Here is a 25616-nt window from a genome sequence, read left to right on the forward strand (position 1 = left end):
ATGCTCCGGGGCATCCTTTCCTGCAACGTATGAGGTAGACAACGTTGGCCGAGTCACATGAGTATGTACCATGTACCTGGTGGGTGGTGTCCTCACGTGTGATGATGGTATCTGTGTTGATGATCTGGCATGTCTTGCAGAGGTTGCTGTGGCAGGGTTGTGTGGTGTCGTGGTCGCTGTTCTCCTGGAAGCTGGGTAATTTGCTGCGAACGATGGTCTGTTTGAGGTTAGGCGGCTGTTTGAAAGCGAGTAGTGGAGGCGTGGGGATGGCCTTAGCGAGGTGTTCATCGTCATCGATGACATGTTGAAGGCTGCGAAGAACATGGCGCAGTTTCTCCGCTCCGGGGAAGTACTGGACGACGAAGGGTACTCTGTTGGTTGTGTCCCGTGTTTGTCTTCTGAGGAGGTCTATGCGATTTTTCATTGTGGCCCGTCAGAATAATACACCAGATACATCGACGACATTTTCTTCCTATGGACCCACGGCGAAGAATCACTGAAAAGACTACACGATAACATCAACAAGTTCCATCCCACCATCAAACTCACCATGGACTACTCCTCAGAATCAGTCTCATTCCTGGACACACGAATCTCCATCAAAGACGGACACCTCGGCACTTCACTCTACCGCAAGCCCACGGACAACCTCACGATGCTTCACTTCTCCAGCTTCCACCCTAACCACATTAAAGAAGCCATCCCCTATGGACAAGCCCTGCGAATACACAGGATCTGCTCAGACGAGGAGGAACGCGATGGACACCTACAGACACTGAAAGACGCCCTTGTAAGAACGGGATATGACGCTCGACTCGTCGATCGACAGTTCCAACGGGCCACAGCGAAAAATCGCATAGACCTCCTCAGAAGACAAACACGGGACACAACCAACAGATTACCCTTCGTCGTCCAGTACTTCCCCGGAGCGGAGAAACTACGCCATGTTCTTCACAGCCTTCAACATGTCATCGATGATGACGAACACCTCGCTAAGGCCATCCCCACGCCTCCACTACTCGCTTTCAAACAGCCGCCTAACCTCAAACAGACCATCGTTCGCAGCAAATTACCCAGCTTCCAGGAGAACAGCGACCACGACACCACACAACCCTGCCACAGCAACCTCTGCAAGACATGCCAGATCATCAACACAGATACCATCATCACACGTGAGGACACCACCCACCAGGTACATGGTACATACTCATGTGACTCGGCCAACGTTGTCTACCTCATACGTTGCAGGAAAGGATGCCCCGGAGCATGGTACATTGGCGAGACCATGCAGACACTGCGACAACGGATGAACGGACACCGCGCAACAATTACCAGGCAGGAGTGTTCCCTCCCAGTCGGGGAACACTTCAGCAGTCAAGGACATTCAGCCTCCGATCTTCGGGTAAGCATTCTCCAAGGTGGCCTTCGAGACACACGACAACGCAAAATCGTCGAGCAGAAACTGATAGCCAAGTTCCGCACCCATGAGGACGGCCTTAACCGAGATCTTGGGTTCATGTCACGCTACATGTAACCCCGCCTGATGCAGGGTCATCCAGACTCGAGTCGACATTGGCTTGTTCTCTCTACACAGATGCGGCCGGACCTGCTGTGATTTCCAGCCAAAAAAAATGTTTTTTGTCTGTTTTTTTGTTTTTCATACAGACCCCAGCATCTGCAATATTTGACCCCTTGTGACCCCACCTCATTGTTCTTTGATGTAATGTTTCCCTGACTGACCTGTTTGGACACCATTCACACCTTTGACTGCTGTGATTATCTCTCTGCCGAGGTGTGATAAATGGCAGTTGGAAAGGTTACCTGTAAACATCTGACATGATTCTCTGACTATATAAGCTGTGTCTTTATGCATTTCTCCACTTCACCTGAAGAAGGAGCAGCGCTCCGAAAGCTTGTGATTTCAAATAAAGCTGTTGGACTATAACCTGGTGTTGTGTGATTTCTTACAATAAGTCAGACTAGCCTGTTGAGTGGAAACAAGTTTTGTTTTTTGAATTTTCGGTGGTTGGTTTCTTGTTGGTTGCGGTGGCCCAACATTACCTGGTTAGTGGTAATATTGGTAGTTGTTGGTTTCTTGAAGCCTTTGGTTGCCACGATCTCCTTTTCTTCTTCTTTCTGCAAGTCTCCAATTCTCTGATTTCTTTTTCTGAACCGTAAATTCTCTCCTATACTGAACTCGTGCTGACTGTGTGCTCCAATGAAGAACGTGCTGACTGAAACAAGCAGGCCTCAATTATACCGGTTTGAGGCCTGGCTTATCTGACCACCAAATCTCTGGTTTCTTTGTTAAATTTGGCGGGACCGTTATTCTTAATATGTGTTAAAACTTTAACGAGCTTCGGGGATGGCCCATCTAACTTTAACGAGCTTCGGGGATGGTCCATCTATTTTTAATTGGCCTTTAACTGGTTTTGGGATTGCCTTGAAACCAGTTTAAAAATGTAAAACATTTTGAAAATCTCTCTGATTGGTTTTGAACTGCTGTTTGATTGTTGTTTTCTGCTGGGCCATGTTCTTTCTTTTGTTTTGCTGTGGGCATGTACTGTTTTATTCATGTACTTGGTGGCACTGCGAGTTTCAGCGGGAACAGGTTTTATTGTCTTTATGTAAAGGTTGGGGTGGCCCAGAACATTCCCAGATGGCCCAATACTCAAACTGTCTGTTTCGGGGGCCCATCTAACCTCCTTTTTGTCACAGTTTTTCACAAGCCCGAACATGCCTTTTAAACCAGCCAAATCTTCCTGGGGTTTTTGATTTTTAAATCCCTTTGGCCCAATATTTCCTTCAAAACAGTCCAATATCTCTCCTTTCTTACTTTGGGGGAAATTGTGTAATTTTGCGAGCCTTACAGCTCCTATCTAATATGATACTACTTCCACCTCTAGTACTAATTTCTTCTCTAGTGCTATCCAACACACTCACTCTTTTATGCACCTTCTTCCTCTTTTCTACTCCTTATACGCTGTTGCCCATCCCCCTGCCAAGCTAGTTTAAACCCTCCCCAATAGCACTACCAAACTTCCGCTCGAGAATATTGGCCCCGGCTCTGTGGAGATGTAACCCGTCCTGCTTGTACAGGTCCCACCTTCCCCCGAAACGGTCCCAATACCTCAGGAATCTAAAGTCCTCCTTGCTGCACCATCTCTCCAGCCATGCATTCATCTGTTCTATCCTCCTATTCCTGTACTCAGTAGCATGTGGCACCAAGAGTAATCCGGAGATTACTAACTTTGAGGTCCTGCTTTTTAATCTCTCTCCTAGCTCCCTAAACTCTGCCTGCAGGACCTCATCCCTCTTTTTGCCTATGTCATTGGTACCGATATAGACAATGACTTCTGGCTTTTCACCCTCCCCCCTCAGTGTGTCCTGCAGCCATGCAGTAACATCCTTGACCCTGGCACCAGGGAGGCAACATACCATCCTAGAGTCACGGTTATGGCCGCAGAAATGCCTATCTGTTCTCCTAAATATCGAATCCCCTACCACTATTGCTCTTCCACTCTTTTTCATCCCCACCTGTGCAGCTGCACCACCCGTGGTGCCGTGGACTTTCTCTGGCTGTGCTCCTCAGAGAAACCACTGCCCTCACCAGTACGCAGAACAGAATACTGGTTGGAGAGCGAGATGCACTCAGGGGACTCCTGCACTACCTGCCTGGTCTTCCTCTTCTGTCTAGCGGTCAAGCATTCCCTCTCTGCCTGCACACTCGTAAGCTGTGGGGTGACCACCTCCAGAAACATGCTATCCATGTAACTCTCAGCCTCACGGATGCACCGCAGTGACTCCAGCTGCCGCTCAAGCTCCGAAACCCTGAGCTCGAGTTGCTGTAGCTGGTGGCACTTCCTGCACATGTGGTCGTCCAGGCTATGCAAAGCGTCCAGGACTTCCCACATGGCACAGGATGTGCACTCCACAGGACTGAGCTGCCCTGCCATGCCTCTAGTTATTAGATTAATTAACTAAAGTATTTAGTATAACCCTCTGCCCTTAGTTAAAGACTAAAAGGTTACAGCCAAAAAAAGTGATGCTCAAAAAAAAGAAATAAACTTCTAAAACTTAAAAAAAAACACTCACCAGCTACTCACCAATCAGCTCCTTCCCTTGTGCCGACATCACTTTCTTCACTCTGATGTCATTCTTGAATTTTGCCTCTCGGGTCCCGCTGCTGCTCCCACGCAGGTCCGCCTCCTCCAGTGTCGGGCCTCCTCCGCCGCATTCCTTTATGGCCGCACCGCCTTCTCTCAGGTCCCACTGCCGCTCCCCCGCAGGTCCGCCTCTTCTGGTCATCCAAGGAACCAGTCTGGTGAACCTTTGTTGCACCCCCTCTAAGGCAAGTATATCTTTCCTTAGGTAAGGAGATCAGAACTCCAGGGGGGTGATAACGGGGCGCTAACCACTTAACGCCCAGGTGCGGCGAGAATATTGCCGCCTGCTAAATTCGGCGGGAGCTTTGTGGTGGTTGTATGGCGTTGCGCCCCGATCTCCTTTGCCCGGAGATTGTGACGTCATCGCCGTGCGCATCGCCTGGTAGCACCCCGGACCAGAACTTTGGTTTTGCCCCCTGCAGCATCACCGGGCAACAACACCGGCAGCTGCAGGAGGCGTTCATCAGGAGGCCAGGTGCTTCGGGGGTGATACTTAAACGCGAGGTGGCCAAGGTAGGGAAAAAATAATCAAATGCTCGTTTTCTGTTCTTTTTTCTTTCTTTCCCCAGCTCTCGATCAGCCCGGCACTCTGCTGCAATGCACTGGTAATCGGGCCAGATCGTGGCTGCCGTAGAGGACCAGGTAAGTTTTGCCTTGCAGAGCCTGCAGTGATGGTCCTTCCCTTTAATGGAAGGAAGGAGCCTTCCAACGTAGCAGCGTTGCACGGCCCATTGTGCAGCGCTGCTCACCTATCGCCCCGCCTGCTGCCTGCTGTGCTCCAGGAAGGAAGTGGAGTGCTTGATTTAGCGCTCCACTTCCTTCCTGGAGTGCAAAACCAAATTTTTTAAAAGTTGAGCAACTTTAGCGCCTGGCACTAATTTTCTCAACTTTTAAAATGTAGCGGCCCAAACGGGGCTCGAATGAATTTCTCCCCCCTTTACTCTTATACTCTAATCCCTTTGTAACAAAAGCTAACATACCATTTGCTATCCTAATTGTCTGCTGTACCTGCATGCTAACTTTCTGTGATTCATGTACAAGGACACCCAGGTCCCTCTGAGTGCAAACATTTCCCAGTCTCTCACCATTCAAAAAATATTCTGCTTTTTTGTTTTCCCGACCAAAGTGGATAACTTCACACTTCCCCACATTGTATTCCATTGGCCATGTTCTTGGCCAATCATTAAACTGTCTATATCTCTCTGCAGCCTCCTTGCATCCTCCTCACAGCTAACTTTCCCACCTAACTTTGTATCATCAGCAAACTTGGATACGTTACACTCAGTCCCTTTATCTAAGTCATTAATATAGATTGTAAAAAGCTGAGGCCCAAGCATTGATCCTTGCAGTATCCCACTAGTTACAGCCTGCCAAACTGAAAAAGTCCTGTTTATTCCTACTCTCTGTTTTCAGTCCATTAACCTGTAAAGTCCGCGTCTCAATAATACACGGACTTCGGGAGAACAATTAAACAGGTATTTTACTGAACAGAGGGTATTCTTTTGTTTGGACCGAAAAAAAAACCCAAAACAAATTGGACTGTAAATTAACAAAAGTTCAACTAAAACTTAACAAATCAAATTAAAATTTGGTTTTCCGGGTTGATGATGCACTCCAGTCCCCGCGGCGCCCACCGGTCGCGGAAATACTCAAGCGTGCTGGCGGACACCGCGTGCTCCATCTCCAGGGCCACCCAGGCGCGAACATGGCCGTGGAAGAGAGGCAGGTAATCCGGCCGGACGACCCCCTCGACCGCCCGCTGCCTGGACCAATTGATGGCTCTTTTAGCCAGGCCCAGGAGCAGGCCTACAAGGAGGTCCTCCAACCTGCCCGCTCCCCTCCGCACTGGGTGATCGTAGATCAAGAGCGTGGGACTGAAGTGCAACCAAAAATCGAGGAGCAGCCCCTTCAAGTAGTGAAAGAGGGGCTGCAACCTCTCACACTCAATGTAAACGTGAAACACGGACTCCTCCAGGCCGCAAAAAATGCAGGCGGCCTGGGAGTCCGTGAACCTACTTAAAACCATATTGCACGGGACCGCTCCGTGCAACACCCTCCAGGCCAAGTCCCCGATGGAACAAGGGAGGACTCCCACGTAGAAAGCCCTCCATTGGGGACCTCCGCCTCCGCCGGTCGGCAAGACGCCACGCCAAGGCGTGTCCGGACGGTAGACGAAGATGGCAAAGTGGAGAGTGTGCAGGAGCAGCCCGTACAGGAAACCCCTCCGCGCGGAATGAAAAGGCACGGAGGGTATTTCCTCGAGACGGCTCAAGTTGTGAGGCGCCGGTTCCTGAGGGGAGTTTCGGGGTCGGGCGCCGATGAGGAATTCCGTCCGAACGGGGGTAAGCTCGGATGGGATCGCCCCACGTGCTTGAGCCGCCTCGATACACCAAGTGGAGTCGGGGCCCAGTGCCACTTTCACCGATTCAATGGCTTCGACCGCGAGCCGGACGTTAGCCCAGGACAGGCGCCGCGCCAGCTCCTCCGGCGCCATCCAGCCCGCTCCTCCACCATTGAGCAGGTCCCCAACTCTGGTCACCTTGCCAGGCACAGCCCTGCCCTCCGCCAGCCACCCGAACCCGCGGTCGTGGAGGTGCGGATTCCTGAGCAGCGGCTCCCGAAGGAGAGCCGCCGCTCCTGACGGGGGAGAGCTCTGCCTGGAAGCGACGTAGTTCCAAACCCATAGTAGTTCCTGGTAGAAGACAGGCAGCTCCCGCAGGCCGGCACGCCTGCCGCCCACTTTCACAAACAGGAGCTGCATGTCGTAATTGAGGCCGTGCAGCTGGCGGAAGAAATACGTCGCCAGCGCACACCATCTCGGAGGATTCTCGATGTACAGGTATCTCTGCAGCGTCTGAAGATGGAAAGTCGCAGCCTGGGTGCGAAGGCACACCAGCGCCTGACCGCCCTCCCTAAGCGGGAGACACAGAACCAAGGCAGAGACCCAGTGCTCCTTTTTGTCCCAGAAGAAGTCGATGAGCTTCTTCTGCATCTTGGCGACAAACGCAGGGGGAGGGATCAAAGTGACCAACCGGTACCACAACATGACGGCCACCAGCTGGTTTATGACCAGTGCTCGACCCCTGTAGGACAACACTCAGGGCAGTCCTGTCCAGCGTCCTAGGCGAGTGGTGACTTTGGCCTCCAGCTCTTGCCAGTTCGCTGGCCAGGCATCCTCGGCAGGTCTAAGGTACACTCCCAAATAGAGGAGTTGCGTGGTGCTCCAGGCGAAAGGCCTGAACTCCTCCGGCAGGGAGTCCACCCGCCACTGACCCACCAGGAGTCCGGAACATTTCTCCCAGTTGATCTTGGCGGAGGATGCGTCCGAGTAAATCTGCTGGCATTCCCGCATCCTACGCAAGTCAGCGGGATCCGTGACCATGAGGAGCATGTCATCGGCGTAAGCCGAGAGGACCAACTCCACGCCTGGCCCTTGCAGAGCCAGTCCCGTCAACCTCTTCTGTAAGAGGCGCAGGAATGGCTCCACGCAAACAGCATATAACTGACCGGACATGGGGCATCCCTGATGCACCCCCCTCCCGAAGCGAACAGGCGCCGTCAAGGACCCATTAACTTTAATCAGACACTCCGCGGCGGCATACAGAAGTCGGATCCGGGCGACGAAATGCGTCCCGAACCCGAATGCGCGCAGAGTCCCGAAGAGATACTCGTGATCCACCCTGTCGAACGCCTTCTCCTGATCCAGGGAAAGGAAGGCGACCGACAGACCAGCCCTCTGGGAGTGGTGGACCAGGTCCCGGACCAGATGGATGTTATTGTGGATGGTCCGGCCCGGGACCGTGTAGGACTGGTCGGGGTGGATCATGTGGGCCAGCACGGTGCCAAGGCGAGCAGACATGGCCCTGGCAAAGATTTTATAGTCCGTGCTGAGGAGGGAGACCGGGCGCCAGTTCTTAAGGAGGCGGAGATCGCCCTTCTTAGGCAGCAGGACAATGACCGCCCTGCGCCAAGAGAAGGGCATCTCCCCGGTCGCCAAACTTTCCCCCAGGACCCGCGCGTAGTCGCTCCCCAAGACGTCACAGAACGCCCTGTGGAACACCACAGTCAGCCCGTCCAGCCCCGAGGACTTTCCCCTAGAGAGCTGGCGGAGGGCGCCGGTCAGCTACGCCAGGCTTAGCGGAGCGTCCAATTTTTCGGCGCCCTCCGGGCTGACCTTCAGCAGGTACTCCCACAAAACTCTGTGCGCATCCTCACTGGATGGATCCGGAGAGAACAGAGCCCCGTAGTAGGCGCGGGTCTCCACGCTGATTCCCTCCGGATCCGAGACCAGAGATCCGTCATCGGCCAGCAGCCCTAAGAGCTGCTTACGGACCCCCCGTCTTTTTTCCAGCGAGTAGAAGAAGGGGGAGCCGCGGTCAAAGTCCCGCAGGAGCTGGATCCGCGACCTCACGTACGCGCCTCGGGACCTGACGAGCTACAGGTCCTTCAGCACGCCCTTCTTCTCTTCGTACACCTCCCGCAGGGCCGGGTCCTCGATGACCTGACCGAGACGGGACTCCAGGTCGAGCACCTCCTTCTCCAACCGCCCGACCCGGGCCTCCCGCCTCTTGGTCGACCCTTTCGCATACTCCTGATAGAAGAGATGGATGTGAGCCTTGCCCACGTCCCACCATAGCCTCAAGGAGGGGAAGCCCCCCAACTTCCTTCTCCAGTCGGCCCAGAACCGACGAAACGAATCCCAGAACCGCGCGTCCTCCAGCAGCAGGTTGTTAAAATGCCATTACGTGGACGCCCCCGCGCGCGGAGCGGAGCGAGCCCCGCCCACAACAGGTGGTGGTCCGTGCACGGCACCGGCTGCATGGAAGCCGCCAGAACGCAGGAGACGTACGCCCAGGAAATGTAGAGGCGGTCGATTCTGGACCTTCCTCCCCCAGACCTCACGCCAGTGAAGGCGCTGGAGTCGGGGTGGAGATTTCGCCAGACGTCCACCAAGTCGAAGGACCCAACCAGGTCCCTCAACTTCTCCATCGCTGCCGGGCTTCGCGGGGGACCCAAACGGTCCCTCGCCTCGAGGGTGCAGTTAAAATCCCCCCCGAGGATGACGCACTCGCCCACGTCGACGGAGCCCAAAAGAGCGGACACTTCTTCAAAGAAGCGCACTTGCTGCGCACCGGTCTGAGGGGCGTACACATTCACTAGATGGAGCGGCACTCCCCCCAGGCGAACAGTGACCTGGAGCAAGTGGCCCGGCACGTGCTCCTTGACCCCCAAGATCTCCGGCTGAAAATGCGGGGCCAGCAAGATAGCCACCCCGCGGGAATTGTTGGAGAGGTGACTCATGCTGACCCCTCCTTGCCACTCCAGGAGCCACGTGGCTTCATCTCCCAGAACAGTGTGGGTTTCTTGCAGGAAGCACACCACGTACTTCCCGTCCCGAAGGACCGAGAAGTTATTGAATCTGCGGCGCGCCTCCCTGCTGCCATTGATGTTGAGGCTGGCTATGGTTATCTTCATGTCAGAAGCATAGTGCAACCTCTACCTACACCTAATGGGGGGAGGAAGCACAGCCGCTGGTCAGCCGCCACTTCCTCAGCAGCCCAGTGAGGAACGTTCTGAGCCGACGCAGCTCGAGCGGGTTCACGCCCTCGTCCGCGCCCATGAACTTAACGGTGGCGCGGACGGACACAATGAGCAGTGCCAGCTCCGACCACCTGTCGAGGGGCAGCCGGACCTTATTGCGCCTACCCAGGCACGTGGCCATAAAATCCCGGAGTTCCCTTACGGGAATGAGGGGAGACTCGGCAAGGGGCACGAGGTCATCCATCGCCTCGTCGGCGCTGGAGTCCGAATCGTCCTCCGTGCCCATCTCCGAGTCCCCATCCTCCTCCAGGGGGTCGTCACCAGCAGCCGACCCGTCCGTCACGCAGTGCACAGTGAACGGCTCGGCCGCACCAGCCAGCCCCGCCTCTGCCCGGATCCCACCCCCAGGATCGGCGGCAGAGGATTCCTCCCTGGGCTCCTCTAGGGGTGCTGGGCCAGAAGACGGCGACGGTTCAGAGTTCCCCTCCACCCCAGACGCCGGAACGACCAGAGAAACCGGGGAGAGAACAATTCCCAGCTCCTCCAGTATGTCTGGCACCAGAGACGCAGCCAGGGGGCCATCCTCCTCCCTGCCACCAACCTCCGACCCAGCGGATGGGGTGTTTTGAATTAAACCCTCTACCAGGTCGAGCAGCCCCTGGGAGATGTCCGGGTCGCATTGGGCGAGCTCATCTACTTCAAACTCGCCCGACCCGGACCCCAGGCCGTCCGACCCGGCGAGGGGTAATGGCACAGATAAAATGTCAATTGCCGCGGGTTGATCCGCGACCCCCCCCACGGGCAGGGTCTCGTCCCCATCCCCGGGAAGCACGTGCCGGACAGACACATCTGCCTCAGCCTCCCGAGGGACAGGCGACCCCCGCCGATCGCTGATGATGACGACAGCGGGGGGGGGGGCGCAGTACCCGTGGCGGGCGACGACTCCCGCTGCTCGGAGGGACCGTCCTCCTCCCGGTCCTCCTCCTCTTCCAGGGGATCACGCCTTCTTTTTAACACGGAGGGAGCGAGGGAGACCTCCATGTCTGCAGGGGCCTCCCTGTCCGCTCCTTCCGGCGGAGCAGGTTTGTCGGGTTCCTCGGGCCCGAGCCCGGCCGCAGGTATTGGCATTTCCGCTATGGCGGTTGCGGCCACAGGCTCGGGCACGAGGCCCCTCCCACTCGCGTCTGCCCCGATTAACTCCGCGAGGAGCGCGGGTGTAAGGGGCTCAAGGGGCAAGGGCTGGCCCCTCACGGGGGGACCCGCCCTAAGGTGTTTAGTTTTATTCCGCGCCTTCTTTCCGGCCGGACGCGCTCCCTCCCCCCCGCCGGAGGCCTTGGTGGCATCAGTCTCCGGCGTCGACCGCGCATTGGTTACTCGGGATGCGCAGGCAGACCCGGGGGGAGGAGCGGCGGCAGCGCCAGCCTCGGCCGCACTAGACGATCTGGCGGCCTTGGAGGCGGGGCAGTTTTTCCTGATGTGCCCCACCTCCTTGCAGGCGTGGCACCGCAAACCGTCCGACGTCCAGAAGACGCGATAGGCGGTCCCCTCATGGAGGACGACGAACGCCCCGTCGGTGCCCTCCTCCCGTGCCAGCTGGATAAACAGCTGGTGGCAGAAGGAGAAGACGTGGCGAAGGTTGGCCTCCTGGAAGCCAAGCGGGATGGGTGTGCTCCCCGACCTCACCTCCCCAAGTTGGCGTAAATGGGGGAGGAGGAGCTCACCAGGAACATAGGGCGGGACGTTAGAAATGACGATCCTCTGCGCGGTGGCCTCGAGAGGATCCACCGGCAGGAAGGTCCTGCCCACGGTGAGCCCCTTGGCGACGGCCAGGGCCACCGCCCGCTCCGACCCCAGGAAGAGCACAGCCTTCCCATACATTTTTGAGGCTGCGACGATGGCTGAGGGGCCGACAACCCCAGCCATGGCTTTAACACAGGCTTCAATGGTCATAGTGGGGTGAGTGTAGCTCTTCACCACAAGCTTTTTTGTTATAAGTTTAAAGGGTGTTGGGGCAGCAGAAGCCGCGGGAGCAGCTGTGGCTGTGGCTGCCAATCCCGCATAAGTCCTGGCTGGCCCCGCCACCGGCGAAGATGCAGTCGCCATTATGGGGAGTTTTTATAAGGGCTACACTCACCTCAAGTCACAGGCCTGAAGGTGTTAATGGCCTCAGGTATTTTTTTTGGTCCTCTATTGAGCAGAGGGAGCTGTTTAGATTGAAGGCACACCTTTCCCCTTATTGATTGAAATTGGGAGAGGGGCCTTCTCCCCTCTGCTCAATAGGCAATTAATAAATAAAGATGAACTTGAAGTGCCTCAGAGAAAGAGGCAGAGAGAGACAAAGAGAGAGAGAGAGGGGGGGGCGTGGGAAGGAGGGAGGCCGCAAGGGCAGGGTTGCCACTCAGGATGGTGGGTGGGTGGGTGTTGGCAGGGGTGCACTCTCCGATGGGAATTAAAAGTCTTTGATGGTGGTGGTCTTCTGGCAGGGGGAGAAGATGTCTTCACCTGGGAAAGCTGGAGATGCCCAGGCTCAGTCCTACACCAGGTCTTAATGATGTTTAATGGAATTAAAGACTTCACCTAGGCAGCTCCAGCTGTCCCAGGCCAGGCAATAGAAGGGGTGCTTATTAGTGGTGTGTGTGGCCTAGTATTCAACAAGAGCCACACACACAGACACCCCTTGGTGTTCTGGTCTTCTTTACTCCCCCCACCTACAATACAAAGTCTTTTGGGGAATGCACCAAATAACACCCACCTGCAGATGTTCAGTGAAGATGTTATCCTTCCCTCCTTCCAAGCAGTTGATGGTGAGCGTTAGTTGTTGCTTCTCTCCCCTCTCTCCCTCTCCTGGAATGGAGGCCAATTTGGGGAGGCAGTGATAGGAAAGGCCTCTCCCCTGGTTGGTGTTGTTGCTGGCCTCTTTTCTCTTTCTCCTCCTCTGTCCTCTCTCTCCAGGCACCTCAGTTGTTGTGATGATGGTGGAGGTGGAGGTGGTGGTGGTCTTTCGTTCTCCTCCTCTTCCTGGTCAGGAAACCACCACTTTCCACTCTCCACTCTCCTGGTCTGGCTGCTCCTTCTCCTCCTGCTGACTGAGGCAGCTTCACAGCCAGAAATGCTGAAATAGAGGGTAACGTCAGACTGAAGTACAGAAGCCTGCTAGGGCCTTTTATACAGGGGTGGTCACTGCCGGTACTGCAGTATAAAATCAGTTCTTCTCTTAAAGGTACATACACAACATAATCAATCCTCAATCCATGCTAATATATTACCCCCAATACAATGAGCCCTAATTTTGTGTAATAATCTCTTGTGTGGCTCCTTATCGAATGCCTTTTGAAAATCCAAAGACGCTACATCCACTGGTTCCCCCTTAATAATAATAATTCAACTTTATTGTCATTGCACAAGTACATGAACAACGAAATGTGATTTTGCAAGCTCCCATGACTGGGAGAAGCAAAGCCGCTGCATCAGTGCGCGCCGCCATTCCATTTCCACCATTCCTCCTGTCCGACAATCTTCAGCCCACCGCCCGGGCCTGCTCACCAGCCGCCCCTCCCGTGACCTTCTCACCAACCGCCCCTCCTCGGGGCTCCTTCTGTGACCTTCTGCACCTGGTCTTCCTTGATGGTCACTCCCTCCAGGTACTAACCAGGCCTGGCTCTAGCTTAGCTTCCAAGCCTTGCCAGTGACCCTGTCCCTAGTCCCAGGTATCCATCCTATTAGTTACATCTTCAAAATACTCTAACAAATTTGTCAAACACGATTATCCTTTCATAAAACCATGTTGACTCTGTCTAATCATATTATGATTTTCTAAGTGCCCTGTTACCACATCCCTAATAATAGATTTTAGCATTTTGCCTACTACTGATGTCAAGCTAACTGGCCTACAGTTTCGCTGTTTTATCTCTTCCTCCTTTCTTAAATAGCAGGGTTATGTTTGCTACCTTCCTACCCTTCTAAAAGTTAAGTATCCTGGAATATTTAGTTCCCAACCTTGGTCACTTTGCAACCACGTCTCAGTAAATGCTATTAGATCAAACCTATTAATTTCTCTCTGTGCTATTAATTCATCTATTTTCTTGCAAATGCTTCACGTATTCAGATACAGTGCTCTTAGCTTTGACTTTTTTCTATATTTCCCTGATGTCGCCTTGGTCACTGATGCCCTATTACCTTTGTTACTCACTCTGTCCCTTCCTGACCCACACTGCTTATTTTTACCAAAACTCTACTCTGCTCCAGAGCCTTGACATTTCTCTTGCTGCTTTTAAATGTATTCTTTCCTGAATCCTCCCACCCCCCTTCATTAGTTTAAAGCCCTGTCTACTGTCCTAGTTATTCAGCGGCCGATCCTGCTCCTCTCGCCGTTGATCCCGCTCCTCTCACTGCTCCTCTCGCAGCTGATCCCGTTCCATCTCCCACTGCCAGCAACTCTGCCACTCCACTTAATTCCTGTGCCTCCTCCTCTTCTGGCATCAATCTTCTGTAAATTGGAGGGCCACCTCCGGTTCTCTGTCTCTCCCTGTTGTTGTGGGCTCTCTGCTCCTGCAAAAAGAGAACTTTGAGTGAGAGTGACGGAATAAGTGTAAGGGATGGATGGGCTACATCTGTAGAGGGTGACTATGAGGGAGTGGCATGACATTGCCAAATGGCCTCCTTCTGTGGTGTTACTTTCTATGATTGCATTAGGCTGAGGGTGAGTGTCAGTGGTGGATAGACAGATGGGGATGTGAGTAGGTGCATAGACAGTGAGAGATGGGTGCAGCTGCAAGGTATGTTGGTGTGAGGGGTGACCTGCAGGAGTAGGCTTGGGAAGGCAGAGTGATTGGATTGGGGAGACACGCACATCAGGAGCTATTTGAATGTGGCTTTTTCCTCACCTTTCCTGACCTTAGGAGGTCATTAAATCTGTTCCTACACTGCATCCTGGAGCGGCTGACAACACCCCTGCTGCTCACTTCGTGTGCGATCTCCAGCCATGCCCTCTTTGTTTCACTGGCTAGCCCCTTCCTGCCATCACCAGTGAAGACGACCTCCTTCCTTGCTATCACTCCCTAGAGCAGGATGTCCAGGGAGGAATCTAATATCCTGGGCAAGCCTTCTGGCACTGAGACTGCATCGTTGGCTATAAATGCTTGCACCCTCACAGTCAAATTATTGGATGCAACAGCGACAGGCACCTCGCACAAGCACCTCAGTCCCTCCTTCAACAGCCATCAACTCTGATGTGTGCAAGGCTCCTTTAAATAGGCAAGCTGAGTGCCAGTCATCTGTGACATCATCAGACCTGCTCCAGTTAATTGGCCAGGAAACCCGTTTGACTCAGTCAATTGATCTAGTTAAGTTAAACACACAGTGGAGAGCACTTTGATGGAAAGTTCATGATGGCGACTCGCTACGTGCGCCTCCCCACCGCCCCCCCCCGCCCTGCATCCAAACCCACTCACAGGTAAAAAGACAGCCCTTTATGGTCATTTCTAGTACTGGCTATGGGAAGAATTTCAGCCATATGGCCCTCTTCAAGTAAGGTACAATGGCCTAGAAATTCGTCTCGAGCGGTGGCGCAAAGCGGGTGGTATCGGATCTTTATTTTCAACATTTTGTGTTCTTGGACAGATTTGTGTGCACCTTTGGAAGTGGCTTAGTGAGTTGCAGTGAATGGTGAGACATAACGATGCCCCCCACAATGGCGATGATTGTGAAATGAATGGCTTGGGCATTGCCGGGATGCTTTATGGTGTTGGTGTGGGTGGTGCCAAGCTGGTGCATCATGTGACAGCCAGGGTGTGCAGCATCAAGTGAAGTAAATCTGGCCATGGTGAGTCCATCCCTGGCCTTGGGCAGCAATGTGCTCAGGTGTTGATGCCCTCTGTCCTGTGCAGTATCAGTTGATTGCGGAGAAGGTTGGTGTTGTTGTTGTTGCTGATGGTGTGCCTGGTGCTGCTGGTGTTGAGGCTGATTGTGGTGGGATTCTGAGGACCAAGGTGAGAGAGTATTAACCGTACCAATTCTGATGTAATAGATGGCAGGTGACGGACAGATGACAGAAGCAAATCCGTCAATGGTGAGAGAGGTTGTTCCAATGAGGTGCCAGTGGATAGAGGGTTGGCTCTAAACACTTGCAAGCTACAGAAAGCTCTATGGGGGAGAAATTCGGTTGTTAGCGCCACCGATTAACGCCTAAAGAGGCCGACAAGTGGGGCGCTAGCCAATTTCCGGGCGGGCGCAAGGTGCCTAGCACCTCACCCCATATTGAGCATGCATTTAGCGCCGGCGCTAAATCTTAGCGCCCGCTCATGGGCGCAGGCTGATTATGACGTCATTTGAGTGTGCAGTGCCTTTTAGGCGCCCCGGACCGGAAATTCAGTGGCGCCCCCCTCCGTAGCACCTGGCGCTAATAGTGACAGCTTACCTGGACCTTACCAAGTTGCTCTCGGGCTGGAGGAGCGTTATTTAAAGGGGACTGGTGTGGTTTAAAAGCGGCAGCCATTTTTGGAGCACAACTTCCTCGAGAGCTACAAAGAGTTGCTGAGCTGCACACTGAGAGCCATTTGACCACTGAGCCAGCGCAGACAGATGATCTTCAGCCTTCTGACCATCACCTTGCTGTTGGTGAGCCTTGACAACGGGGAACCTTCCTGTGGGCACTTATTATGGAGGCTGCATTGGAGGGGAACGTCCTGCTGCTGAATCATCTGGAAAGGGCACTGAGATGCTGGGCGAGGGGGCGGGCATGGCCAGATGGAGGAGGGCCAACAGACGTCACCACAGCAGACCTTACACTGGCAGGGTCTTCCGACAGCAGTTTTGCTACATGAACATGCCGGAGGAGCAGTGTGTCAGAAGGCTGCAATTTAGAAAGGAGGTGGTGACTGAGCTGTGCCAGCTGCTTCAGCCAGATCTGCAGCCTCAGATAAGGTGCAGGACATCTCTGTCGGTGGCTGAGAAGATGCCTGCTGGCCTGAACCTCTACGCGAGCGGCTCTTCTCAGGCTGCGCGTCAGAGGCTGATCAGAAGTAGCTTCTAGGCCCCTCTCACGGAATGCTTGCTGCCATTCCAGGAACAGGAATGGAACTGGTCTGATACCCCCAAGCCTGTGAAGGGCAAGATGCATGTAAATAGCAGGCATGGCCATTGTAAATGAAGAAAGTGTTTCATTACACAAAATGTGGTTCCTTCAAACATGAGAAAGCTATGGCAACAGAAAGCAAAACTAATACACTGACACATAACTGGCTCTCACACCCGGGAGACTGTCCAAAACATAAATCACATTCCGACCATCTTCCTTGGCCTTGATCCCACTGCGCCAACCAAAGCATCCAATGCCCCATCAGTGAGGCGTTCCGCCCTCTGCCTCACCCTTTCCATGTCTTGCTAGGCTGGTGCGCCACAGATAGGTTCCCACCACTTTGAAGGCCTACAAGGCAGTGAGTGTGTCTGGTGATGCCAATTGACCTGCCCCTTTAAGAGCTGGCCAGCGCCAGTGTGTCTCAGGGAAAGTGATTATTGACAGCACCCTCGCTGCGCCCCACCGCCGTGAAATTGCGTTGCGCCGCCGGGTTAGCGCCTTAGGAGTAGCGTGCAGCGCCTGATTTAGCGCCGCAATCACCTTTAGGGGCGCTGCAACCCAATATCGCGCTAGGTGGCGCTAAATTGCACCTAGCGCTAAACTTTGCGCATTGCCAGGACTAGCGCCCCAAACGCGGCTATACCGAATTTCTAGGCCAGTCTTACAAGTGCAGTAACCAACAATTTCTGAGCTCTGAAACTGAACAGCTGCAACATGGTATCCTTTATAGCACTTCTGCCGCGGTCAGGTTATCAGATAAATCAAAGCAGACTCAACTCATGACAGGGTGAGCTGGCGTGTTCCCCGAGCAGCAGGTAACCCATGGGGGATCCCGTAAAATTCAAAGGTAGGCTCAAAATAACATTAAATTGGCTGTTAACAAGCCATTTAATGATCTAAATTGTCTCCCCCACCGCTTGGTGTCGGGTCAGTTCTGCGCTGACAGACCCGACACCTGCGAGACTCGCGTGGAGGCGGGTTGAGAGGGGGTTTCCTACCTGCTGACAATCTTTGCTATTTTGACAGCTGACCCGCCTCCGAACCTGCCCTCTGAGCGCTGGCAAAATCCAGCCCAACAACTCTGGATTCCATTTAACATCAGCACCACCTACTGTACCAATAAAGATGTTCTGAAATCCCGCACTATCTAGTATTGTGGCCTCTCTGAGAGAGATTGCCAAATGAATGTCAATTGGACTGAAGTTGGAGGAAGTGCATGAATCCATGCCTAGGAGAGCTGGATTGAGATTTTCCCCAACCTATTCACTTAGGGACCAATAACAGCTGCCAGACAGAAAACACTTTTACCCCATCTGACTGGATTCAAACCAAAGTCCCAGGGATGAAAAGACCCCACTGTGACATTAGGTTGCCTGAGGGTTCATGCATGACGCAGAATGAGTCTAAACAGTGAATTTCTTCCACATTAAGAGACTGGATAACTACAGTGTTACTTCATCTCATGCCTAATTACTGAATGTATGGGTTTAACCAGACTGTGGCTTTTGCGCTTCAGGGATCACTCTGTTCATTGTCAGAAGCACGGCGTACAGTTTAAATTTATTTGTGCTATCCCTCATAACTAAGTACTTACAGACACCACTAACAGTGAGAGTTGACTAGACCTTTCCCCAAGGAAACACCTAATCACAGCATTTTCTACTATGCTATAGTCTAGCCTTAGAATACTCATAAGGGTGAGTAATTGGATGCAGGTTGCATGGCGTGAAAGATTTATTTATTGGCAAAGCACTTTATTCTTACAGAACATAATAGAGATAGCATATTATTTCTCTTAAGCCATTTTTACAAGAAAATATTTGATTTTGAGATGTAGTTTCAACCATTATATATACAAGTATGAGTTAGCCATAATTATTCTTCATTGTGTTTCAATGTAGGCTATAAAATTCCACATTGTCCTATCCCTGAACCTTACAAATAACATACCTTCACTGGTAAATATTTTCTGCATTAACCTCACTATTATTAGAAATTTGGCCTGTCATATCCCTTCAGGAAGCATGTGGCCAGTGTCCCGAATGTACAACAGTCCGCTATGCAATTTCATTGGCAATATCAATTTCTGTCACTTGGCATATATAGGATACAAGAAACACGTATTTGTGATTAATTATCAAAATTTGTATTCTTATTCAATGAGAACAAGTGTGAGTTCTGACGATTTATCTCTGATTATCAAGTAAATGAGATGATAACAAGAAGTAGTTTCCTTAACAAGTCTGTCATTTCCTTTTTCTGGGGGAAAAAGAATGTAAGAAGCAAGTGAAGCAATAATCCTATGACAGACAGCAGGTCAAGAGGACACAACAGTTTCTTAGAATCAGAACTACACATAAGCTGCAGTTTGATATGAGATAGTAACACTTTGAGAAAGTTGAGGTGAAATTATAAACTGCATGAGTGAAGCTTGATTGAGTTTTTGGATTGCGAAACCAAAGTGAAGTGCCAAGCCCCATCACAAGCCAAACCAAGCCAAACACCACAAAAGCTAAAAATAAAAGTAAAAGGGAAGAGGTAAATTAGGAAAGGACAGAGATACTGATGTATTGGAGATGCAGGAATAGAGATGCTGAAATATTGGCGGTGTAGTGATATGTGGACTGACATTTCAGAGATGGAGGAACATGTCGGAGGTGCAAGGATAGATGTATTGATGTATCAAAGGTGCAAGGATAGGGGTGTTGATATAACAGAGGCTCAGGGGTACAGGCATTGATATACTAGAGGTGGAGGGGCATTGAATGTATTGGAAATACAGGGATAGAGGTGAGTAGTTTTGAAATCCCGAGAAAGAATAAGTTAGAGTAGGAATGAGTCTTCGTTTCAACACCGTGGATATGTAGGGAGGAGGAAGCAAGCATAGAATGGCACATCTGGAGCTTCGAAGAAATGAGAAGAAAGTTCAGAGAAGCGTTATTAATTGTATTAATAAAATAGAAAAGTTGCAATGCAAAGAGAAAGGGCAACATTTGGAGTTTTCTTCATTTCAGCAACGTTCAGTCAGTACCTGATATACTGAAACTTGTGCTATAATAAAATGAAGATTACACATAGGCATGCGTTGCAGCACAGGCAAGGCATCTGAGGGTTGGTGGGGATGGGATGCTGTGGGTTATAGTTCCACAGTTATTCCATACCATTCTATAGTACCACAGCTGGAATTTAGCTCTGATCATAAACAGATGGCATGATGCATTTTGTATTCTGAATGCTCTTAAAGGTTCACAAGTGGAATAAGTTTGAGCAGTTTTCATCTTGTCGGACAGTGATAGTTTTCATCTTGTCGGACAGTGATAGTCCCCACTGGACATGAGTCCACAAAGTTACCCTGCAACCTCCCATTTTTTGCTTGAGATTAGTAAGGGAAATTGAAGTGTTACACTGTTGAATTGCATAACCAATGTATGCAACTGAGTTTAGAGGTTGGCTGCATAGTTTGGCAATTCAGCACACTCTGCAGAATCTGACCCGGGGGCACTTGGTTCTTTGACTGGATGTCAAAAGGGGAACATATTCAACATACAACCCCATTATCCAAAACCATAACAAGCATGAAATTATATTAAAAACATTTATTAATAAATGGAGAAAAGTGGAACAAGTGCTTACCAGAGCAGGGCTCTATTGCAATAGATACTTGTTGATTAAATAGTAAACTGGATTCATTATGTTAAAAAAGATGGCTTTGAGCTCGCACAATAGCCTAAAAATTAGTGCTTGGTGATATTCATGAATAAATGCTTTGTGGGTTCATATATCATTCTTTTGCTATATTAGCCAATATATTGATCTATTTAAAATAACAAGGTTAATTAAACAGCTTGTATTAAAATAGTAGACAGGGGAATGCGATACAATTGCATTAAGTTTTTGTCCATTTCTATCATCACGGTAATTTCCAGACTAATAATTTAAAACTATTTTCCCTCCTTTTTCCAAGGCTTCTCAACAGGAAAATATTGAAAAAACTCTTATAAATACCAAATGACAATTGTATGAAATTCAAAGTTAGAATTACAGTATCACACAAGAAAGTTATAGGTTTTGGTATATAAAGGGGTAGAGATTGATAGCATTTTGACTGTTTCATGGGTCTGAAACGGGCGCTAGAAGTCCAACTTAGCAGTGCGACACCCTGCACTGGAAGCACGAGCGACATTATATTAGTTGGACTACTTGTTTGGCATCCCTGCTGGCTGCCTGAAATAATCAGAGATACAGGTATAGATCAGCCATGATCTAATTGAATGGCAGAACAGGCTCAAGGGGCTGAATGACCTACGACTGTTTCTAATGTCTCTATTTTCTATGGCCTAGAAATTCGCTACTTTAGCGCAGACCATTAACGCCAGTTTTCTTGAAAAAATGGCGGCCGCCTTGCTTCCGCCTACTTCCGGCGTGGGACACCCATCTTCAGTACCCATGGCCACAACCCCAATTACCCTTTCAACATTTCTCCCACACCTTACCATCCCTCTGTTACTGACCATCACAATGTGGAAATAAAAGCCACCACAAAGCAAACTTTCCAATTCAACTTTATCCATATGTGCATCCAATATTACATCAACAAAACAATTAATCACTCTTGTGCATTCCTGTAATGACTGGCTTGCGTGTGCCTTTGCCTATCCTAGTGATCTCACACAGTGCTACCCCAGTGGCTGCAGCATGGCTGGTAGAAGGCTGCTGACTTTCAGTGGGGGACACTGCAGATGGCCTTGCACAATGACCTCGAGGAGCTGGTGGCTGGGAGTGTCAAATCGAGTGATGGTGTTTCTTCTTCTTCTTCACTCTCCTCTCCTTCTTAATCAACCATTGGCAGGGCAGGCTGGATTTCTTAGGTGCCTGAAATGAGGAAGGCACAAGGGTAGGGTTGTGGTGAGGGGAGGGTGGGAAAGGAAGAGCTGTATGATTACATCATGTGCAACTTGTACATCAGAAGATATTGTGGGATGAGGGGCAAGTGGGATGTGAGAAGGAGGATAATGTATGAGGCTTCCAGCATTTTGTATCCTTTCAGCCCCACTGCTGGCCAAGGGCTCAGCCATGCCCCTGCAGAGAATGGTCACCACCATCTGCTCCAAGGATGTGAGGTGAAGCTAGGAATGTGAAGTGTGCCTCATATTTGGCAGAGATTGTTGGTAGGTGAGTGATGGAGGGAGAAGGTCGTGCATTGAGCAGTGTGTGAGGCTAGTGATGTAGTTGGTAGGATAAAGCTTTTGAAGATACATTCACTGACCTTGACCACTTGTCTGTGGTCATGAAACTTTGTTGGGCATGGGAGCCAGGTCCTGGTGGTGACACTGCTGGCAATGATGACCTTGGCAACCTGGTCCCACATCCTTCTTTCTGGAGGGCCTCCTAGCCCCCGTGGGTAGAGGTCCTCTCTCCCTCTTGTGATCCCCTGCACAAAGCTGGAGGGCTGCGTGCGAAGCCCTGGGTGCCTCATCACTGGGCTGTGCGCTGAAATCATTCAAATCATCAGGCAGCACCAAAATAACATGCTGCCTGCAATTTTTTTTATGGCACGAGCAAATCTCGCCCCGTGGTGCCACCGCCATTTTCAGGCCTTATCGAATTTCTAGGCCTATGTTTCTAAACACAGGAATCATTAAAATATATTAATGATTCAGGACCCTTTTGAGAAATTGGTCTGCGTGCACAACTGAGATGTCGGGCTAATTTTCATTGAGGAGGCGGGTAGGAGGCGGGACTACAACTTTTGGGGTTGTAGTCCCGCCTCCATCGAGTTCTAGCCAACCCACGTGATTTTGACTTGATTGACCTTGTTGAGCCCGCCCACTGGGCTCAGCAGGCCAATTAAGGGCCACCCGGCAACAGGTGACATCACAGATTGACATTTCATCTGTCAAGACCTTTTGACCGATGAAATATTAGCGTTTGACAGCTCGTTGAAGATGTCAAACAGTGACAATCTGTACTCCAAGTTAATTCCTTCCTCTCAGGATGATTTAGAGATCTCTCCGGAACAGAAAGCTGAATGCTGCAATTTTTGACAGATCGTGGCCATTCTGCTTTCTGTGCCGATGAGATGAGGGACTCCTAAGACCTGAAGGAAGGAAGGCTGTAAAGGTAAGTAAAGCTTCTTTAAATACTTTAAACACACCAAACACACTTAGCTCTGCACTCATGCACCCACCACTCACCTGAACACCGGACATCTCTGTCGTGTATGTACCTTTAAGAGAGAACTACTTTTACAGCTCCTGTATACTGTAGTACCGGCAGTGACCACACCTGTATATACCCTTGAGCATGCCTCTGTACCCCAGTCTTGAGACTACCCTACTCCAGTAAATACCTGTTGATTGTTAAGTTACAGCATCCGTGTGGTTATTGAAAAACATCATACTCTCAGAATCACGGATCTAACAGTGGCGACGAGTGTCGATTCGAATCTACCTGCAACTCTGCATTTCCCTTCGAGGATTCGCTCCGGGAGGGCGGTGGAAGAAAGTCGAGGCCAGAAACACAGGCATCAACCACGAGCAACCGCCCAGTCGTCCGGCAGAGAGTGAACATCGCAGGGGAGGCTGTGGAGAGCCGGGCTTTGCTCCCCAGCCACGACGATCAGCAATAGACTGATGACAGGTACAGCGCAGACCCTTCCCGGACAGCGGCGGCTGGAGCCGACCGACGGCGGAGAGAAAGCCGAGCAGCGTCGACGGGGTAAGACAGAGGGTGAAGCGCAGAGAGCGCAGCCGGGGGTTGAAAACCGAGCGGCGTCGAGGAAAAACAAAACGGAGAGAGAGAGGGTAAAGCAACAGCCGGGTTCAGGACCGAGCGGCGGAAACGGGAAAGACGCACAAAAAAAGATTTAAAAAAAGAACGCGCAGAGCACAGCCAGGGCTCAAGGGCTGAACAGTGTCCGCGGGGAGAAGAAGGGAGAGCGCGGGAGACGCCATTGAGCCGCAGAGAAGAAGGAAGAGCGCGGGAGACGCCATTTTTAGAAGCCGCAGCGGAGAAGAAGGGCGAGCGCGGGAAGGAAGGAAAGCACGGGAGCTGCCATTTTGTGCCAGTGGAGAAGAAGGGGAAGCGCGGGAGACGCCATTTTTGACAGTTAAATCACACCCAGGGATGCAGAAGAGTGGCAGTATCTCTATGTTCGACAATGAAGTCGAAGATTGGGCGACATATGTGGAACGTATTGAGGTGTACTGCAGGGCGAATGAAGTGCCGGATGCTAGGAAAGCACTGGTTTTGTTAAATTCCATGGGTGCAAAAACTTATGGGTTACTGCGAAACCTAATAACCCCAGGGAAGCCTGTGAACAAGAATTTCGAAAGCACAGTAGAAATCCTACAGGACCACTTAAACCCCACACCGCTGCTGATAGCAGAACGATTTAAGTTCCATAAAAGGAACCAATACAAAGACGAAAGCAATGCTGAGTACCTAACGGAACTGCGCAAGCTATCGAAACACTGCCAGTTTGGAGCGGGACTAGCAGATACGTTAAGGGACAAGTTTGTGTGTGGACTGCAAAGTGAAGGAACCCAGAAACGGCTTCTATCAGAAAAGGATCTTACGCTGGACAAGGCTTTCAGTAAGGCAGTTTCAAACGAAGCAGCTGCAAGGAGCGCTGCAGAGATACAACGGAGACCGCAAGAATATGGCACCAATGAAATGTCCTTTGGAACAGGGAAGTGCTATGGCTGCGGCAGAACAACACATGACCAGAAGGATTGTTGGTTCAAGGACAAAGTGTGCAGACAGTGTGGAAAAGCAGGACACAAAGCAAGAGTCTGCAGGTCTGGGAAGAAAACCAACAGTAAGAAATCTCCACAGGAGAAGTACAAAAAGGTACACAAGGTGATGGCCAATAGTTCAGATGAACAGAAAAGTGACACAGACTCCGGAAGCAAGGAGCTGGGTTGTCTGAAACTACATAAGGTAACCAAAATGGAGGATCACCAGACTATCTGGGTTACACTCAAGATAGACGGAGTCCAAGTGAAAATGGAATTGGACACAGGATCAGCCCTAACAGTCATAAACCAAAGGGACTACAAGCGGCTATTTTCACATATACCCTTGAAAGCTACAGAGATTGTCTTGAAGACGTACACGGGGCAAAAAGTCCACCCCAAAGGAAAAATAAGGGTGAAAGTGATATATAAAGGCCAGGAAATACCTAAAATGGATATATATGTATTGCCAGATGGAGGACCACCACTGCTAGGACATGAATGGATCCGGAAGATACAATTAGATTGGCATTCCATACAGGCACTGAAGGTTGAGGCCAAAAAGGATGACGACGTCACACCTGGACGACTGTCAAGAATGCTAACTGACGCAAAAGAAGTGTTCCAGGAGGGACTCGGAACACTAAAAGGCATAACAGCAACGATTAAAATAGAGGAAAATGCAAGCCCAAAGTTTCTTAAGGCCAGACCAGTGCCTTATGCGATCAGACCAGCTGTCGAAGCAGAGCTGGAAGGGTTGGAACGTTCAGGAGTACTGTCCAAAGTAGACTGGAGCGAGTGGGCTACAACCATCATTCCTGTAATGTATTGAGTAATATGCCTGGGGAACCAAAGAAGGTCCGCATCTGTGGGGATTTTAAGGTGACAGTGAACCCAGTCCTTCACACGGTACAATATCCGCTTCCACGAATTGAGGATATTTTCGCCTCGCTATCTGGAGGTAAACGCTTCACCAAAATTGATCTAGCCCAGGCGTACTTGCAAATGGAGGTAAAAGAAGCCTCGAAACAATACCTTACGATTAACACTCATAAAGGTCTCTATCAATACAACCGGCTGGTGTTCGGGGTAGCATCG

This window comes from Somniosus microcephalus, chromosome 2, assembly GCF_052327205.1.
Source record: "Somniosus microcephalus isolate GS21.2 chromosome 2, FLI_Smic_1.0, whole genome shotgun sequence".
Taxonomy (NCBI): Eukaryota; Metazoa; Chordata; class Chondrichthyes; order Squaliformes; family Somniosidae; genus Somniosus; species Somniosus microcephalus.